The sequence below is a fragment of the Sinocyclocheilus rhinocerous genome, unplaced genomic scaffold (assembly GCF_001515625.1).
Source record: "Sinocyclocheilus rhinocerous isolate Xijiao unplaced genomic scaffold, SAMN03320098_v1.1 scaffold1898, whole genome shotgun sequence".
NCBI lineage: Eukaryota > Metazoa > Chordata > Actinopteri > Cypriniformes > Cyprinidae > Sinocyclocheilus > Sinocyclocheilus rhinocerous.
The window spans coordinates 342,847-356,959 of NW_015661023.1; the positions used below are offsets into that span (position 1 = coordinate 342,847).

The following is a 14,113-nucleotide window of genomic DNA, read 5'->3' on the forward strand; positions in this document are numbered from 1 at the left end:
TACAGTGTCTTGTTGTCTTCGGAGCATCTTTATCGTTTGATTTCTGCGTAGAGCTGCATTTTTCTCTCTCGTTATTTACACTACATGTGCGAATCGGTGGGCGGGGCTAAATGGGCAGTGATGTAGAATCGGTGCGCGGGGCTAAACAGACAGCAATGTAGAATCGGTGGGCGGGGCTTAACAGGCATTGATGTAGATTCGGTGGGCGGGGCTAAACAGGCATTGATGTAGAGTCGGTGGGCGGGGCTAAACATACATTGATGTAGAATTGGCAGGCGGGGCTAAACAGGCATTGATGTAGATTCGGTGGGCGGGGCTAAACAGGCATTGATGTAGAATCGGTGGGCGGGGCTAAACAGGCAGCGATGTAGACTCGGTGGGCGGGGCTAAACAGGCAGCGATGTAAAATCGATGGGCGGGGCTAAGCAGGCAGTGATGTAGAAGCAGACGTTGATCTTCTGCGGAGGCGGTGCTTATCCACACTATTACATCATAGAGTAGAGCATTCCACGAGCTGTTGTTTTGGCAGATTGGCTTCAATATAAGCTGGTTTTAGACTAACGAGAAAGTTTTGAGTTCTGAAACTTACAGGATGTTTTTATAATATAATGATCAAGGGAATTTTGGTTTCTCAGTTCATGACTCCTTTAATAGCTACTGTTTGTTTACCAACATTCTTCAAAATATCTTATTTTGTGCTCAGCAGAAGAAAGAAACTTTAGAAACTTATTGAATTTGGTATGATATGTTCAAAAAATTTTAAAAGGTGTAGAAATTGTATTTAAGACCTTTTGACAGCTTAATTTAATTGATTATTAATCCATGTGACATCAGTGGTCCAACCGTAATTTTATGAAGCTACGAGAATACTTTTTGTGTGCAAAGAAAACGTTGTTTACGTTCAGATCAAAGCGTAAACAACATAAACAATGCATCCGTTTTTAAAGGAATATTTCACGCATTAATGCAATGAAATTCAATTGAACAAGATATTAAATATGTTTTCTGTTGAAGCTAAAACACACAGTGAATGTTGTTTGTCAGTCTGTTTGTTTCTGGATGTAGAGACGAGGAAGAGTCTGAATAAACATCGGTAACTGATTCTGAAACGCTCTCGGTTACATTTCAATGTTCCCTCTTCTGCTTCAACACCAATGTGTCCTTTTCTTCAACTAAAAATAGATGCTTGTTGAGAATATTTTGAGATTTTTTTAATGTCACCTTCAGCTGCAGTGTGTTTGTGTGTAAGAGTGAGTGTGTGAGTGTATGTGTATGTGTGTGTGTACATATATATATATATATATATAACGGAGCGCCGCGGCCTCCTGACAGACACACTCAGGGAACGAACACTCAAAATAGTTTCAACAGGGAAATGACAGAAGAGACGAGGCGGTCATCAGTGACACTGACATTAAAAAAAATTAAAACACAGCAGATGACTGTGAAAAAGCAGGCGAAGGAAAGTTACTTTGGTTCCACCTAAAACATAAAACCTGTGTTTTACATGACTCTGTTATGTTTAATGTATGTGATCATATCATTGTTTTGCTAAATGTAAACATATGTACTTTTTACCATCAACCTGCTAGGAACTGCAGATGATAATTAGTATTTAATGTAATTAATGTGCACTGCCACTTGTAAAACAAATAATAAATGTACCATAAACCAGGGGATACAAAGTATGTGAACGCTCATTGTGGCTGTTGAAAATACAGAATATCAAATAAATCTATATTTTTAGAATATTCCAGTACAATTTGTCCAGACATCAGACAATCCTAAAAGTAGGAATCTTTCTCTTCATCAATAATGTATTGTTTGATTCGGCACACATGAGAGGGTTTGCAGGACGGATGGCTCCTAGTCCTTTCTCCTCTCCAGTCCAACAATAATAGATCTAAATCTTCAGAATAGATGCCTTTTTTAATGCAACACAATCCAAAAGTGAAGCAAGTGAGGGCATGTTACAGATTATGTGTGTTACACCATCAGATTATGACTAAAGTTACTTGAATTTACACTATGTTGCTGTAAAAATGAGAATTGTGTTTATATATTGAAAATATTTTGCTATAATTATTAACATAACAGAATGAAACCACCTGTATGTTGCATAATAACGCTTCCTCCAGTGAAAAAGTGCATCTGCTGTTGTCTCTCACATCAAAATCCAGCTACATATTAGTTTAGAGCTGTTTAAACGCTGCTTGATCTGTGCAGATTTCTCTCCTGATTCACACCAGAACACTTTTTTGCTGGAGGAAGAGTTATTATGGATTATAGACTCGTATTTTATTTAAAAACGTCTTAATGCTGGATTTGTCTCAGCTTTTGTCTTTTCCAGATGTTAACTGATGGACTGGAGTGCTGTGGATTATTGTGATGTTTTTATCAGCTGTTTGGACTCTCATTCTGACGGCACCCATTCACTGCAGAGCATCCATTGCTGAGACACTGATGCAATGCTACATTTCTACAAATCTGATGAAGAAACAAACTCATCCTAATCTTGGATATATCATAAAGGTACTCCCACAGTATTTTTGTTTTGCTTTCCAGTGCAAATGTCTAAAGATTGTTAAATTAAGATACATTTAACATTTAAATAAGAGGTCTTGTTTTCTGAAAAAAAATCAAATGAACTGATTTTATGATTAAAACAAATATCTGCCAATGGGCTTAGAAAGATCAACTTAATTCAAAGGGAAAACAAGTTTAATACCCCATTGACAGATATTCACTCTTGTTTATAACATAAACTCACTTAATTTTGTTCCGTTCTTCAGAAAACAAGACTTCTTATGTTCAATTTGCACCTGAAGTACAAGCATCTTGATTTTTGTCTTGTTTTCAAGATACTTTTTACCTGAGAAAGCAAAATGACTTAAGATAAGTCATGTTTTCTGAAAAATTTATCAAAATTTAGTGAGTTTATGCTTAAAACAAGAACAAATATCTGTCAGAATGCTAATAAAATTAACTTTGAATTAAGTTTCCTTTTCTGATCCCACTGGCAGACGTTTGTTCTTGATTTAATCACAAACTCACTTACTTTTGATACTTTTTTCAAGAATTGTTTATAAGACTTAATATCTGAAGTCATTTTGCTTCTCAAGTAAATAAAAAAATACTAAAACAAATAATTTTTTTGCAGTGTAGAACAAAACTGAAGCAAAAGTAGTTAACACGTTACTTTCCATAATGTAACCTCTTTAGTTCACCTTTAATAATATATATCACATCACATTTAAAACACACCGTTCAGAGCATCACTATCTGATCTACAATTAAAATATGCTCTTGTTTACTCCAACTAAAGTCTAAAAACAAGTAAATAAATACACTTTTACTTTGTGAACACATGCATGAACATTGATGACCTTTAACCCGGCCGTATGTAAAGCCCTCGTCTGCTTTTGACAAGAGACAGCAGTGTTGTGTTTGTGTTGATCTAAAGTTCTGGTGAGCAGGTTGTCACGGTGACATTGAGAGGGTCTCTCTCGGTCTGCATGCAAGCTGGGCCGTCTGTTCTGCTGGCATGTTGCCGTGCCAACAGGGGGCAGAGGAAGAGAGTGCTTCATCTTCTGAACGCAGTGTGTGTGTGTGTGTATGTGTGTGTGCGTGTGTGTGAGGTGTGTGTGTGTGTGTGTGAGAGTGTGTGTGTGTGCGTGTGTGAGGTGTGTGTGCGCGCGCGTGTGAGTGTGAGGGGACGCAGGCCAGCGGGAGGGAGACGGACGGTCAAATGTGTTTTCCACCAAGTTATCATAAGCGTGAGGTTTCTGCAGTCCTGCCGTGACTTGGCCTTCACTTCTGTTTCCAAAGTCATCGCTATGATTTACTTTCTGTCCCGCTTTAGCGTTGAAATCGCTGTGCGTAATGAGTTGTGTACAGTAGCATGTGCGCATCAGTCTTATTTTAGTATCACTGCCATATTATTATAGCTTTTTATTTTTATTTTTTCCATTTTAATTTAAAATAGTTAAATTTTTTTTTAAAGTTTTTGGTCATTTTGTTGTCTTTTTGTCATTTTAGTTGTCTTTTTAAAAATATATCTATATAGTTTTTATTAATTTTAATTTTAGTTATTTTAGCAATTCATGTTCAAATAAATGTGAGAAATGTTGCCTTGGTAACTAGCTTAAAATAAGTTTAAGTTTTTGTATGTTTTATGTCAGTTAACATTTATTTCAAGTAACATTTTTTATGGTTTTAGTTTTAGTTAACAATAATACCACTATCAATATTTTGTATTTTATTTTAGCTTATTCAACGTTATTTTTTTCAAAAATCTCAGAATTTGTCAAATATGTTGGTTAAATCAGATGGCGTACATGATAGAAAAATAATAATAATTAAATAAAAACATATATACAAGGTACACTGCAATGCAAAAACAAAACAAAACAAAAATATACACAAAAAGTATATTATATAAAATCTTGTATAATATGCTGTACTAATAATGTGATTTATTTACTCCAGTGTGTCCATGTCCAGTAATATATGTTGGGAAGCATTTAAATACATATATCCAACATCAAACAACATCAAACTCTTACATAGACAATAGGTGCGTTCGACTTGAAGCATGGCTACAGACGGCGATCAGCGAGAGTAGCCGCTTGCAGTCGGAGTTGAAAACGTAGCCGTCAAGCCGAACATTTCTGCTCCCGTTAGTGAGTATCTCCGTCCTGTCCAGCGGTGCCGTTCATCGGTGGAGTCATGTCCACCTCCACACTCGAGCTGTTTGGCAGATTTTTATCTGTAACACAAACAGAAAGGTAATAAGTCAAGTGTGTTTGTTTTTACTAAATGGCCACATTATGCAAATTAACCACATACTGTACATGCAAAAGTCCCCACATACTGTAACGCCCCTGTGGACTGTTTGTTGTGGTTTCTTCCCTTTGTGTTGGTTTAGCCCGTCTAATCATTAGTTAATCACCGTCATTGTGCTCACCTGTCTGCCTCTAATTATTCACCCCATATTAGTTCCTGTCTGTCTGAGCATTGGTGTCGGTTGATTATGCAAATTAACCACATACTGTACATGCAAAAGTCCCCACATACATCCTTCTAAGGCAGATCTAGCATACTGTAGTCTTTAGCCGCTGTTCTTTTTTCAGAACCTCACGCTATGAGCGCCACATTTGTAGAATGTAGAAGGGCTTTACCGGGCCTAACTTCCCAGATATTTCCATTCAAGCCCTCACAAATGTACCTTTATATAGTACAGTATTTACAGTTTTTTTTAAGGTATCTGAAAGATTAGCACATTCTAGCCAATGTATATGTCTAAAAAAAAAAACATTGTATTATCACGGTAGGTTTGTTAGTGGAGAAATACTGGCAAAAATGGAGTAGATGGGTTTGAAAGGGTTAAATATGTTCTGTGTTCACATCAAAGAAGCTGCTCTCAACCGCCCTGCTTTTGATGCTAATATGCTAATATGGAACTGTTAGCATAATTTCCCACTTGAAATGAAAGTCCATGTGTGTCTTCAACACAAACAGTATTATAGGATTAAGTTATATTAAGATACTTCCTTTCATTTCTATAAAGTGCACAAGCAATTGTAACCTTAAGGAGCTTTTTGTACCTGATCAAATTGGAAAAAGCTGGTTCTTGTTCTCTTCATCAATTGATTTAACATGCAATGGCAAATTTAACAGAACTAGACAAGGTACAGTACATAATTTACTGTGTGAAGTTACTTTACCACTTACCAGCAACTCCATTTGAGTCCTCCACTTGGCATTTCTTTTTGGCAATTTTGTGAAGGATGGACGCCTTCTCGCGAAATTTTCCTAAAAAAAAATAGTCCAGAAAAACTGTGAGTGATTTGGAGTAACCAATTTTCCCAGCTAAGTGAGCATGTTTCATTTTACTCACTAGATATGAAAAAACTGTACGCCTGTAACTGTAAGTAAAGCACATGTTAACCTACTGTACATCTCTTGTGAAAAATAAGTGTGCTTAATTTTAAAAAGTATTTTTTTTAAACTATGCTTGTAGATAATATTCACTTTCATGACACTTTCTGTTTCTTAACACACTTTTTAAAAGATCACTTCGTAATAATGTCAAATGAAACATTGCAGTGCATTAAAGCACACTTATGTGTTGACTAACATACTAAAGCACATTTAAAGTACTTGATTAGAATGTTTTACTTCGATTTCACCTTTAAAATTAATGTTTTAAATGTAATTTAATAGATTGCTATTCATTACAAATGTGAAATTTCAAATATATTCGAATGTCTGACATACAAGTTTAATAGAAATTTAATAGAAATTATTTCAAAGACAATAGAACTATGAAATTACATAAAAATATGTACTTAAGTCATTATTTAAGTGCATCAAAATAACTCTAAAGTTCAGCAAAATGCATCTGATATAAATTTGAACTATAATACATTTTCATTTAATTGCAATTAACATGCAATTATCTACAAAAACATTACATTAGGTTCACACTTAAGTATGTTCTTTTAAAGTATTGTCATCACATCGTAAGTACTCCTTTAGCTACAGTGTACTTCTGTTTCACAAGGTTATCACTGTGCACACTGTAAAAAAAATTCCGTAAAATTTACGGTTAAAAAACGGCAGCTGTGGTTACCGGAATTTTACCGTAAAAAATACGTAGCTACTTTAACCTTAGTTTGCAAGTGAGCCCTAACCTTAGTTTGCAAGTGAGCCCTGAAGTAATAACACTTAATGAATATGTTTTAATGAAAGTAGTCACTCCAGCACGTGTCATAAACAGTAACACCCTTAAACTGCAGGCGCGTTTCCATTACAGATTTGCGCAAAACTTTGGCGATATTTTATAAATGTCAATAAAAAAAGTATTGCGAAATGACGGCGTTTCCATTAACCAATGTTATGCGACTAAAACGTAAAATGTTGCCTCTCGCGATAAGTCATGGCAATGGATTTTGTTGGGAGTTTGGGCTATATTTATTCAAAGGAGGCGTATGCGTGTATCTTTACAGAAGCAGCACAGAGAGCCGCTTCAGAAACGTGCGTGGCGCGGCTGGAATATACACAAGCATTGACTAGAGTTCAGCGTCAGTGGCCGTATCAGAGCCACAATGCGCCGCAGACGTGTGCAGTGTAAATAGTCTAAGCATCAATGGTAGGGAAAGCCCTTTATACTGGAGAGCAGCCACATATGAAGAGTTTCTTGGAGGTTATAGTACATTGAAGAATGATCATGACTTTTTACATACACCATGTGACCTGTAAATGCGAAAAAAACGTTTCCATTGCAGTTTTGCGAAATATATAACTTTTTCGAATTGCCTGAAAAACCACCTCATGCGAGCGTAAAAACTTTTTTGCGATATACTGTACGGGAGTTTTTGCGAAATTGACGCGTTTCCATTAGGCGTATTTTCAATTCGCGATTTGAAGGGTAATGACAGCTTGCATCTATGCTCACTATTTAGCACTGCCTCTTGTAACTTAGTGCTATACCAAATACCATTTGACCTTTAATGCAACCTTCAAACCAGTAAACACAGATGCCTGCCGCTGGTTTAAGAGATTAGAGACAAAGTCTATAAAACTCAGCATGACGAGAGCAGCACCAGACCCACGAAGCAAACATCAATACAGTTGCACAACCTTTCAGGATCCATCAACGTGGAAGTACAATCTCAGGCGGTCACACACACACAGCAGCAGCGTGTTCCTGTCTCATTCTGTGTGTGTTCGAATGAAACCACATGTGCAAAAGCTTGCATTAAAGCAATGAACATAATGTGTGGTGGGTTGGTCTCACTTCACTAATCGTGATCAGTGAATGTCTTTGAGCTTCCTGAGGAATCATTGACTCTGATTGGCTGGTAGACAGACTGTCCTGTCTGGCTCGATCGGTGCGGTGACCCCAATCAACACGCACATGTATGTTACGTGACCTACATACCGTGGCGCGGCTGGAATATACACAAGCATTGACTAGAGTTCAGCGTCAGTGGCCGTATCAGAGCCACAATGCGCCGCAGACGTGTGCAGTGTAAATAGTCTAAGCATCAATGGTAGGGAAAGCCCTTTATACTGGAGAGCAGCCACATATGAAGAGTTTCTTGGAGGTTATAGTACATTGAAGAATGATCATGACTTTTTACATACACCATGTGACCTGTAAATGCGAAAAAAACGTTTCCATTGCAGTTTTGCGAAATATATAACTTTTTCGAATTGCCTGAAAAACCACCTCATGCGAGCGTAAAAACTTTTTTGCGATATACTGTACGGGAGTTTTTGCGAAATTGACGCGTTTCCATTAGGCGTATTTTCAATTCGCGATTTGAAGGGTAATGACAGCTTGCATCTATGCTCACTATTTAGCACTGCCTCTTGTAACTTAGTGCTATACCAAATACCATTTGACCTTTAATGCAACCTTCAAACCAGTAAACACAGATGCCTGCCGCTGGTTTAAGAGATTAGAGACAAAGTCTATAACTCAGCATGACGAGAGCAGCACCAGACCCACGAAGCAAACATCAATACAGTTGCACAACCTTTCAGGATCCATCAACGTGGAAGTACAATCTCAGGCGGTCACACACAGACAGCAGCAGCGTGTTGCTGTCTTGTTCTGTGTGTGTTCGAATGAAACCACATGTGCAAAAGCTTGCATTAAAGCAATGAACATAATGTGTGGTGGGTTGGTCTCACTTCACTAATCGTGATCAGTGAATGTCTTTGAGCTTCCTGAGGAATCATTGACTCTGATTGGCTGGTAGACAGACTGTCCTGTCTGGCTCGATCGGTGCGGTGACCCCAATCAACACGCACATGTATGTTACGTGACCTACATATCATTAACACGCCTGGAACGTCTGGGATATAAAGTGGCTTTGGAGTTTGAATTAAGTAGGTTTGTGGTGTAGCAAGGATAGTTAGTAGTCAGGACAGTCCCTTGTAAAAAGAAGTACTCATAAAAAGAGTACTTATTACAGAAATAATATACTTTAAAAGAATATACTTACATGCAAAATGAATGTTAATGTTTTCAGACAGTTGCATGTTAAATCCAATTAAATTAAAATGTACTGTAGTATAAGTCTATATTAAATGCAATTTGCTGAACTTCAGAGAGTGTTTTTTTGACCTACTTAAATAGGACTTAAATACATTTTTATATGTAATTTCATAATTACTTCTATTGTTTTTTAAATATGGTTAAAGTACTGCTGAATGTACTGACAAGCATTTATGATCAACTAAAATATACTTTCATGTCATTTCTATTTAAACCTATTTAAATGTGTCATGTATTTAAATATATTTGTAATTACATGTTTAAGTTGCCATATTTTGCTCTTTTTTTGATATTTATTTAATTTTATTTTAGCCAAATAAAAAATACTTAAAAAAAAATATTCATCGTACTTTTAAAGAGAGTACTTGTTATATAAATAACATACTTTAAAAATATATTCTTAAGTGCAAACTGAATGTAATGATTTCAGACAATTTTGGAATTAAATGCATTTAAACGAAAATGCATTATAGTTTACATTTATATTAAATGCAACATTAGAGTGATTTTTGACTCACTTAAATAGGACATAAGATCTTTATAATTTCATAATTACTTTTGTTGTCTTCAAAAGTTAAACATATTTTGAATCTTTAAAGTGAAATATTTTTGCTATTAAAACACTGCAATGATGAAAAAGTTGCAACTTAATTTAAAATATATTCACTTAAAATTATAATCAAGTTCTTTACATGTGCTTTAGTAAGTTAGTCAACACATCAACATAAGTGTACTTCTTTAAAGCATGGCAGAATAAAGTTTATAATAGCATAATAGTTTAAAATGTACTTTAAAGTAATACTTATTTGACATGATTTTCACTTTATAAAAGTGTACTTAAGTGTGTTAAGAAAGTGAAAGTCGCTTAAGTAGCCTTTTATTTCATTATTATTCTATTATCTGCAAATACAGTTTTTTAATAAATTCTCTCTCTCTCTCTCTCTCTCTCTCTCTATATATATATATATATATATATCTCTCTTTTAAGATTTTAAGTACATTGCAAAGGTGCATTCAATTCAATTAAGTGCACTTCTTTTTCACAGGTGTTTACTATAGACAGGTATTGTCTAGGTTATTGTCAGGTTATTCTGAATACAACCAGAGCTTCTCTAAATAGAGTCAGATGAAATATTTACTCATGTACCATCCCATGCTGAATATTACAACATCAAAGTCTGCTTAGTACGGAGGAGGGAACTAAAATTAGAAGCCCGTCACTCAGTGTAACAAACACACAAACGCAGAATCTGTTGCCTTAGATGTTATGGATCCTCAAAGAGACTTAAGCAATTCAGCCATAACATATGTCTAAGAAGTGACATTATTGCATTAGTGAGACGTATGAGAGAGAGACGGGCTGTTATTATTGCATTATCCCTTGCATAACTCTAGTTATAGAATGACTCACTCTCGGTCTCAACATCGTGACGTACGTTTCTTACCATCTATTTCTGTGTGTGTCTGAATGCAACCGGCCGTTTTATCTGACTCTCACGGATTGCTGAGCGGTTACAGGCGGTGACGAGTAATGCAAAAAACTCTGTGTGCATTCCACTCACCGTTCTGGCTAATGCATTTGAAAGACTATTAAAAGCAGCCAGTTTTCTTTCATGCATGGATGTATTTATTGAAACAGGATGTTTGGGAAGGATATTTAGCAAAAGTCATTAATCATGACTTGCTACTTCCTAGTCAGGTGATATTAGGGAAGATACTTTCTCATTCTTTAAAGCATCTGTTTGGACATGTTCAGTACTGGATGAATCGTGAATATTTTCATCCACTTTCCTTAAAAATAAAATCTTCTAAAGGTTATTTAGGTTAAAATTCAAATGCCAGAAAATTCCAGTTTTAACCCCAAAGCTACTTTATTACATTGGCTAAATTTCTAAAGCCTTTAAATGATCAATATGATCAACACTTTACTGAGAAACCCGTGGCACACAATCCATGCCTTCTGTTGTCTGATTGATAGTTTAGAGCTTTTTAGCAAGTAAAGGTCTTTTAGTGTAATTGCACAAACATCCACCTTCAGCTCGTGCTTCACGTGTATTTCTTCTGTCAAATCTTTAATGATTTTTATCAAGTAAACATGAGAATAACTTTGATATTGTTAATAGTATTTCAAGATGAACACTTAATTAAAGCAACTTAGGTTTACTTGATTCAATCATGTTTTAGAGTCTCAAATCTGATCATCAGGATCTTTTGAGGAGCGTTTGTTTCCAGAAGCTTTACTTTCACTGTTCCTCAGCGGAGGAATGATCTTCACAAGCCTCCAGAACATCTCACATCTTCTGAGGAGCCTTTATCATCATTGGGTTGCATTGCATTATATGTTTGGATCATTTAAATCTCATCTTACTAAGACATATTATTGGAGCTATAGTGTGACGAATGGTATTTATATCATTTTATGTCAGTATCTGCTGTACTGTTATACAGATCTCATTGATTTAAATTACAAGCATCAGAATTTCATCTTAATTTTATCTTATAAATATCAGCATCTGCAGCTATTTTTTTTATTCTGAATACAATTGAGCTGCTTTTAACTCCATATTCTCACTATATCAGATAATATGAGCCATAAAAGCCTGATGTATCAAATGTGATCCTCAACACAAAAATAGAAAACAAACACACAAAAAAATGCAAACCGTTTGTCTAAAGGTCCAATACCACTTTAATTTAAAAATAAACAAATAAAACATAGTTTTTACTATTATTTCATATGTCAGGCTTTACAGTGATAACTCAAAATATTTTACTATTTTACTTCAAATATTTTCTGATCATGCATTTATAAAATATATATATATATAACTCTTATAAACAAACAAGAGCAAACTTACAAAGAGCAACCAAAAAATAAATAAATAAATGGAAGGGGAGAAAGAAAACAACCATGAACATTCAAAATGATACTAAATTAGGGATGAAAACCACGATTTGCAATTATGTGAGTGAAATCTCGGCAAGAGGGCCATGAAACTAAAAATGAAGAAGAAACCTCTCTCTCTCACACACGCATGAACAAACGGCATCGTGGGTAGAGAGACGAAGCAGAACGAGAGAAACATGAGGGTTGACAGACACACACACACACGTATAAGTGTCAGTGAGAACGAGGAGGTGATGTGGTCAAAATAAATCTCTCTCTAGACCGATCTCACAGGCATAAGTGCAAAAAACTGAACAAAAAGACAAAGAGGAGGAGAAAAAAAGCCTTACATTGAGATGAACACTGTGAGTGATGTGTCATGATGCACCTAAAAGTTTACTTTATTTGATCAAAAACACAATAAAAAATGTGAAATATTATTACCGTTTAAAATAACTGTTTTCTATGTTAATATACATTAAACTGTAATTTATTGTGGTGATGCGCAGCTGTATTTTCAGCATCATTACTGCAGTCTTCAGTGTCACATGATCTTCAGAAATCATTCTAATATGCTGATTTGCTGCTCAAGAAACATTTCTGATTATTATTATTACAAACAGGTTGATTGCTTTGCATGCCAATCAGACTCATTCTTCCCATCTAAGTGGGCATAATCTGCTATTCTCAACTCAAGCAAGTCGATTTTCATACCATTTTCATTTTACTGTTGTTGAAGTGTATCCTCGATCTGACTGCTGATTGGCCGGTGGTTAGAGGTCACTCTGTCATGAAAAAAAAAAAAAAACTTCCTCTAGAATTCATTTGTGTATTTGCAAGACTATTTGGGCCATGTTTGAGTTTGAGTAAATTAAATTGATTAAAGTCCCAGATGCATTTTTTAAAACACTTACTTCGATTATGCTTTATACAGTGGGTACGGAAAGTATTCAGACCCCCTTAAATTTTTCACTCTTTGTTATATTGCAGCCATTTGCTAAAATCATTTAAGTTAATTTTTTTTCCTCATTAATGTACACACAGCACCCCATATTGACAGAAAAACACACTGATCTGAAGAGGAATTTAATATTTAATTGAGGACATTGCATCAAAAATTTATTTTAGATTCACGTAGAATATAATATACAGTGGAGTCAAAAGATTTAAAAATGCTTCAATTAATGTAGCCTAATGCATTTTTATCACTAATAATATTACTGCCGTAAAGAAAATCAATGGTTAAATTTTTTTTCCTATGCTGTATACTTAATAGATGACATAAACATGTTCTTTTCCAGCAGCGACCTTGCAAAACGACCTCTGCAGCTGCTGACCGCTGACGCTCATCCCAGCGGCGTAAAGCTTTTAACATCGATTCAGCCGGGGAAGGGTGTGTGGTGTTACGTAATAAAGGTCGCATGAAAGACCCGATCAGACGGTTATCGGCCTGTGTGAGCGTCTGCGCATGCGCATGCGATCAGTGGAAGAGCCTATGACGGATCGCGGCGTGTGCAGACGGATCGCTCCAAAAATAGAGAGATTGTTGGTCCGGCGTCGAGCTCAATAATCAATACAAACCGCCATGCAAGAGGTCAGACGCACACACACAAACACACACACACAGACTAAAGCACTGCGCGTTACGTTTGTCGTGTCCGAGAAGCGTGAAAGCTTGTGCAGTGTGTGTCTGTGTGTGAAGAGAAGCGATGAATTACGTGTGCATGTGGAAAACCAGGCTCTAGTCATTTATTATGTGTTCAATATCAATTGATGAATTATGCAATTCATCAATTCATCTGGAGAGGGTGTTTTTACTCCAGAACTCCATGTGCCGACATATATACGGGATACTCGTCACATTAAAGGGTTAGTTCACCCAAAAATGAAAAATTAGCCAATGAATTACTCACCCTCAAGTCATCCTAGGTGTATATGACTTTCTTCTTTCAGACGAATCCAGTCGGAGTTATATTAAAAATGGTCTCAAGCTGTTTAATGGCACTCAGCGGGTGTTGCATGCATCAGTCCAAAAGAAGTTAAATAAAAAGCGCCCATCCATAAATAAAAGTGTCTCCCACGGCTCCGGGGGGTGAACAAAGGGCTTCTGTACCGAATCGATGCATTTTTGTAAGAAAAATATCCATATTCAAAAC

General features: G+C 35.9%; 1 protein-coding gene across 1 annotated transcript in view; it reads right to left on the reverse strand.

The window, feature by feature from the left end:
* The window catches only part of LOC107726195 (sodium/potassium/calcium exchanger 2-like), a 35,567-nt gene that overhangs the window by 778 nt on the left and 20,676 nt on the right, over positions 1–14,113 (reverse strand). The window lies entirely within an intron of this gene.